This window comes from Macrotis lagotis, chromosome 1 (genome assembly GCF_037893015.1).
Source record: "Macrotis lagotis isolate mMagLag1 chromosome 1, bilby.v1.9.chrom.fasta, whole genome shotgun sequence".
Taxonomy (NCBI): domain Eukaryota; kingdom Metazoa; phylum Chordata; class Mammalia; order Peramelemorphia; family Peramelidae; genus Macrotis; species Macrotis lagotis.
In genome coordinates, this window is record NC_133658.1 from 861,309,077 (window position 1) to 861,315,479 (window position 6,403).

Below are 6,403 nucleotides of genomic sequence, written 5' to 3' on the forward strand. Positions count from 1 at the left end.
ATTTAAGATACAAAAAGGCTCTGACAGCACAGAGGGGAAAAGCCATCATGAAAAAAATCGCCTTTCTTCAAGGTAAATGTGGGCACAGCAGGCGAGGGTGGGAGGGGATGGAGGAAGAGATTTCTGTCTCTGAATTTGCCAACTTTGTGCATAAACAAGAAGGGAGCAGCCTGGAGAAATAGTCTATCTGCAAGATGACAAGTATTGTTCTTTGGAGGTGACCAGAATAGAAGAATACATCTGAGTCATAAGATCTGAGAGCAGAAAATGTCCGAGTTCTGAGGGCCCTTAGAGTACAAAATGTTAGTACTGGAAGAGACCTTAGAACACAGAATATGGGATTTGGGAGGGACCTTAAAACATAGAGTGTGAGATCTGGGATGATCCTTAGAACACAGAATGCCACAGTCGGGAAGGAACAGAGAGCACAGAATGGCAAGAGTTGAGAGTGTGCTTAGAACAAAGAATGTTAAAGCGGGGAGGGGGATCCTTAAAACATAAAAATGTCACAATTGGGAGGGACCTTAGAACAAAGAATGTCAGACTTGGGAGGGACCTTAGAACACAGAACATCACAGTTGGGAGGGTCCCTAGAACATAGGATGTCAGAACTGGGAGGGTCCTTGGAACATAGTATGGCAGAATTGGGAAGGGCCTTAGACAACAGAATGTCAGCCCAAGCTGGACAAGACCTTCTACATCATGTAGTCTAATCTCCTTTTAACCCATGAGACCCAGAGGAGAGAAATGACTTGTCCAAGGAAAGATAGTGTTGGAGTCAAGAACAAAATCAGGGTACCCCGGTTTCCAGTTCAGTATCTTCTTTCGACACCAGAAGTTCTGTATCCTATTCTCCCCATATTTTTAAAAGAGTTTTGACAACATTTAGAAAACACAAAGTGGTTTATCCCAAAGAAAGGACTGCCAGATTATTAATAATAATAATAATAATAATAATTCACATTTCTCTGGTATAGATTTGCAAAGAAACTTATAAATAACCCTATGTATAGGAATATAAGGAAACTTCATTTTTTCAGAAGAAACTCACATTATTCTGAGAGGTAAAGGGTCTTTGTAATTATTATAATACTGCTAGTAACTATCTAAAGAATTTGAACTCTGCTCCCCTCACTTAATCCACTTTACATTTTCCCTGCTATATATTCTGAGTTCAAATTCTTGCCTATGTGACCTTGGATAAGACATATAACTTGTTCGTACTTTGGTTTCCTCATCTATAAATGACATCTTAGGGCTCTTTCAGATCTAACTGAATGATGTATGTCTATCCTTTGTTATTTTCCCAGGGTCATATGAAGATTCTCTTGAATGAACTGGGGATATTCGGAAGAGGAGACTTGGGAGAAACAGGATTGCTACTTTCACATGCTTGAAAACCTATCTTGTGTAAGGGAAATAAGTTTTGCTCTTCTTGGCTTCAAAAGGCAGAATGAGGACCAATGAGCAGATGGTGCAGGGAAGTGGGTTTTTGACATCCAAAAATTCCTAACAAGGAAGACCAAAAATGGAATTGTCTAGGAAGTAGTCAATTTCCCATTACTGAAAGCCTTCAGATGGAGGTTAAATTAGTTGAAAAAGCATTATTCAATACTTTTCTTATTTTACATAAACTTCACATTACCATCCTTCCCTCTTCTAAGGACCAACATTGGATTTCATCACCAGTGAAAGTTCTGTTTCCTCTCACAACTGATCTGAAATTTTCTGCAGTATTCAGAGGAGAGGTTAAGGTAGGAGACCCCTCTGGGAACACAAGGTCCTTCTCATGATTCAGGCTCCAAGCATACATTTACAATGGCTGCCAATCTACTGAAGACTCAGGCAACACATTACCCTGAAAGTCCCCAAAAGAATTTCCCAAGATTCCTGGGGATCTTGTGGAGGACATTCATATTCAGATACAGCTTGGATTGATTGGCTTCTGAAACTCCTTCTAGTTCTGATACTTAAGAATTCCATCTTGAAGGTCTCCCCTAATTCTAACATTTTGTGAATTAATGAGTTGTAACCTTGCTCTATGTAGGGCTAATTCCTTCTCTGCCTCTTTGGGGTCCTGAAGAGGGCATGTAATGAAGGATTGGGAGATTGTAGGGTGGACCTGCCTTATGAGGAAGTCACGGCACTCTGTCTCTATTCCTTTAGACAGAATAACACCCTTGCCTGGAAGTCCTTACCTTCATCTCTTAGAATCCCTAGCTTCCTTTAGGAATCTACTCACTGCTATCTTCTCCCCAACATCTCTCCTGATCCACCCAGTCATTACTTAAACTATATTGTTTATTTATTAATCACATGCATGTTGTTTCCCAATAGATTATAAATTCCTTTAAGGCTTTTTCATCTTTGTAAGTTCAGATCTAGCATTATTCCTAGGCAAATAATATGTACTTAATAAATGATTGATCAATGAAGGGAATGAGGCAGAAGGAGAAGATGTGAGCCAGGTTCCAATGTTGTTAAGAAAGTCAAGAGAATGACCTAGAACAAAAGTTGTCAAGCTTTTTGGACTCAGGACCCCTTTACACTCTTAACTATTGTTGAGTATTCCCTCAAAAGTTTTTAGTCTAGAGATTATCTCTAGATATTTCCCACATTAGACATCTTCTATTTATCTATAGATATTTTCATTAGACATTATTTGTTTATCTCTAGATATTTACCACACTAGGACATCATTTGTTTATCTATAGATATTCACATTAGACATCATTTGTTTATCTATATTTATTTATCACATTAAACATTAAAATTTCTCAGTACTATTATGGAAATAGTTTTGAATTCATAGATCTCCCTGACAGGGTGTCAGAAATCCCCATAGATCTCTGGACCACACTTTGAGAATTCAGATCTAGTAAATGGAAAATGAAGGCAATAAGCTCCAGAGATTGAGATAAAGTGATATAAACAGATTGTATGAATCTCAAAAGAGAAAAAGTCCTTGAGGAAGAATGGCAGAGGAATTGTGTATCGGTGGTTAAGAATAAAACACACCTTGGTGCTATGGTCTTGGAGAAGAATAGGAGAAGATTGTAAGGATGTCATCCTCAGAGAAAAAGTCAGGTTTCCAACTAGAAGAAATCATTGAAAACTCCAAGGGTACAAAGGATTCTTGAAGACAGAGTGAGGGTTCCAGAAGGCATGGTGTAATAGGTTAGGGAATAGTCCCAGCATACGGATGCTGAAACTGATCTTGGGAAATGTAGTACTCAGAGGGGAAAGCAGGAGCATGGGTTATAGATGATTTTAGATCATATTATGATTTATATTATACATTTTATTTATCATAGATGGTATTATGGATCATAGATAAGGCAACAAGCATAATGGGTGATAAATTAACATAGTATGCCATCAATGGGAAACTGAAAGACTTGAAATTTCCCCATCATCCCATATCTAATTTGGAATATTGCTTTTTTTTGATACCAGTTTCTCTAATGTTACTTTTCCATTATCTTTTGATTATGAGATTGAAGAAAAGGAACCTCTGGGCTTCAAACAGATGCCAACTTGAAGGCAGAGATATTTTTTTCCTTGTATTTTTATCCATAGCATTGCATTTGTGGAATTAGAAACTCTGGTCATTGCGTACAGAAGAAGTCTCACTTCTGACTCATACTGGTTGTATAATTGAGCAGGTCACTTAACCTCAAACTTAAGAATATCCAAAGCCAGAAATCACAAAACAGTAGGCAATCAGCATTGGTGGAGAGCATTTCTTCACTGGGGATTTCTTTCACCATTGAATGCACAGGTTTAGTGAAACCCCACCCCACAAAGGAAAAAAATTCCTAGCACCAAGCATTGTGGTGCCTTGTAAATAGCAGCCACATAATAAATACTTGTTATGGAATGGAATTGAAATATAGTCCATGCAATCTGATCAGAAGCCATTTCTCTTGAACTCTAGCCCCTATCTCAGATCACTCTGGTCCCCAATAGACACAGTGACCAGCAGATCCCACCAGAGGTCAATGTTCTCCCAGTAACCTCAGAAGAAGAGCCTGACTTCCTTTGATTAGTGCTTAGGGAGTTGGTCCAGGAAGAATAGGAACCTAAGTTGTTCAGCCACCCATACTTGGTATTTAACAAAGTTTAGAGAGGATATCTAATTCCCATCTACCTAGTTGGTACAGGGAACATGTCTTTCCTTCACTAGTCTCCAGATAAAGAAGGAAGACTCAGATAAGAGAGATCTCCAAGGGTACAAGTATGGAAGGAATGGTTTTCTGGGTTTTATTTTATTTTATTTTATTTTATTTACAGTAATACAAGACCCACTCAGTTCAAAACTGATTACTACTTTGGAAAAGAGGCATTGCTTTCAATGATATTGAGGATCCACAAGGTTAAGAAAACAGACAATAAAATACTCCCTTCTACCTTCAGTAAGCATTGCCAGAGTACAGGTAAGTATCCTAGTAAGAAGGGACACTCCTAGGGATATTGGAAGAAGAGGAAACAGTGCTAGCTGTGAAGTCAGGAACCTGGTTTTTAATACCATCTCAGTTATTTGCTACCTGCATGACTTTGGATATTAGTGGGTCTTGGTCTCCTTATCTATAAAATGAGATATTTGGATAAAATTATTTCTACAGTTCCATCCAATGCTATATCTATGATTCTATGAAAACTACCTATGACCTTGGACAAGTCACCTCATCTTTCATAACTCAGCTAGAAAATAAGGGATTTGGACTAGGCAACCCCTAAAGTTCCTGCCAGTTTAGAATCTGTAATTCAATGACTAAGAACATGAGGCCTGATTTGAGCAGAAGTAGCAGTCAGAGTTTCAAGCCTTTTATTCTCTCTCTCTCTCTCTCTCTCTCTCTCTCTCTCTCTCTCTCTCTCTCTCTCTCTCTCTCTCCATCCTTCCACTCCTCCCAGTTCTGTTCCACATGTCTGTACCTCACAGCTTCCCCCTCCCCCACAAAACATCTCTCAAGCAAAATTATCCTTAAAATTCAGGGCTCAGAATTGAAAATAATGCTCCAGACAGGATCTGCTCAGGAAAGAGAACAGTGGGGTTATCACCTCCCTGATGCTGGATACTTTGCTTCTATGATTGCATAGCCGAAGATAGCAGGAGGCTTTTTTGACAGCCATATCACCCTGTTGACTCATACTGAGGTCTCAGTTGCTAAAACCCCCAGTAAGAAGACAGCCCTGCCCTGGGGGATGAATGGACAGAACCACAGGCTAGGGTTGCTTTCAGTGAGAGGAGAGCTGGGAGCTCAAGGGAGAACAACTGGTCTCCATTTCCTGAAGCCCTCCATGTTGTCCTGTCCCTCAGGGGCTCCTTCCTGACCACGTTTGACCTCCAATGTCTTTCTCTGAATAAACATGACAATCCAAGCTCCTGAGAAGCCTGGAACTTCTCTCTCTAGAGGCTAAGCAAGCAGAGAGGTGGATGGCACCAGGAAGGGAGTGTGTGTCTGCCTGCTCACTGGTCCAAGTGGCTTTCTTTCCCTTAACCTCCCTCAGGAAGATGGGCTGCACAAGCTCTGACTTACTTAACTACAGTTTCCTTCCCATAAAGAAGTATCCTTTCTTCAAGTTTACGATCAGCATCATGGATGGAGAGATGGACTTGGAGTCAGGAAGACTAGACAGAAATCTACCTCAAGACTTGTGTGACCCCTAACCAAGGCTACCTGTCACCAACTCACCTTGAGAGAATTTAAACAAGAGGCTTCATTCCATTCAACAGACTTTTATTAAGAGTTTGTTCTATGGTAGATATTTGAATACAAATCCAAAAAAACAAAATCCTGTCTTTGAGGAGCTTACATTTTGTGGGGACTCAACGTAACCCATATTTCTGTAGAGTAGTGATGTACATGCGTAGGGGCAGCCTAGGTGACCCAATGGAGAGAGTCAGGAAAACCTGAGCTCAAATTCAGTCTAACAGTGTGACCCTGGGCAAATCATTTAACTGCTTGCCTCAATTAGGAAACCAAGGACATCTGTAAAATATTCTAAATAAGGAAATGACAAACCACTCTAGTGGGGTCAAGGAGAATCAACCACGACTGAAACTATTGAACAACAATGGTATACATGATCTATCTAATAAAGGCTTTCTGGCTGAAGGATTGACTGACCCTCCCAACAACCCTGTGAAATGGGGGAAATTAATACTATTATTAATTTCTCCCCATTCTTACAAATAAGAATATTGGAACTCAGAGGTAAATAACTTACTAAATAAATGTCCTGAGGTGGGATTTGAACTGATATATTTCTGAATCTCCATCCAACCTTCTATCACAATGCTCCAGGAATGAGGGGGTAAAAGAGATAATCAGACAGAGTAAGCTAGAAAATTTGGAGTAAGGAAGAAGGCTATCAGGTGGAGGAATCAGGGAGGTTACAT

At 39.8% G+C, this 6,403-nt stretch overlaps 1 long non-coding RNA gene across 2 annotated transcripts; it reads left to right on the forward strand.

The window, feature by feature from the left end:
• The first annotated feature begins 1,612 nt into the window (after positions 1–1,612).
• On the forward strand, positions 1,613–5,855 carry LOC141490996 (uncharacterized). Of its 2 annotated transcripts, none has more exons than XR_012469426.1 (3): positions 1,613–1,754; positions 4,294–4,436; positions 4,915–5,855. It is a non-coding gene; the product is annotated as an uncharacterized LOC141490996 (long non-coding RNA). The 2 variants fall into 2 exon arrangements; XR_012469420.1 differs by having other exon boundaries at positions 5,321–5,855.
• The last annotated feature ends 548 nt before the right edge of the window (positions 5,856–6,403 follow it).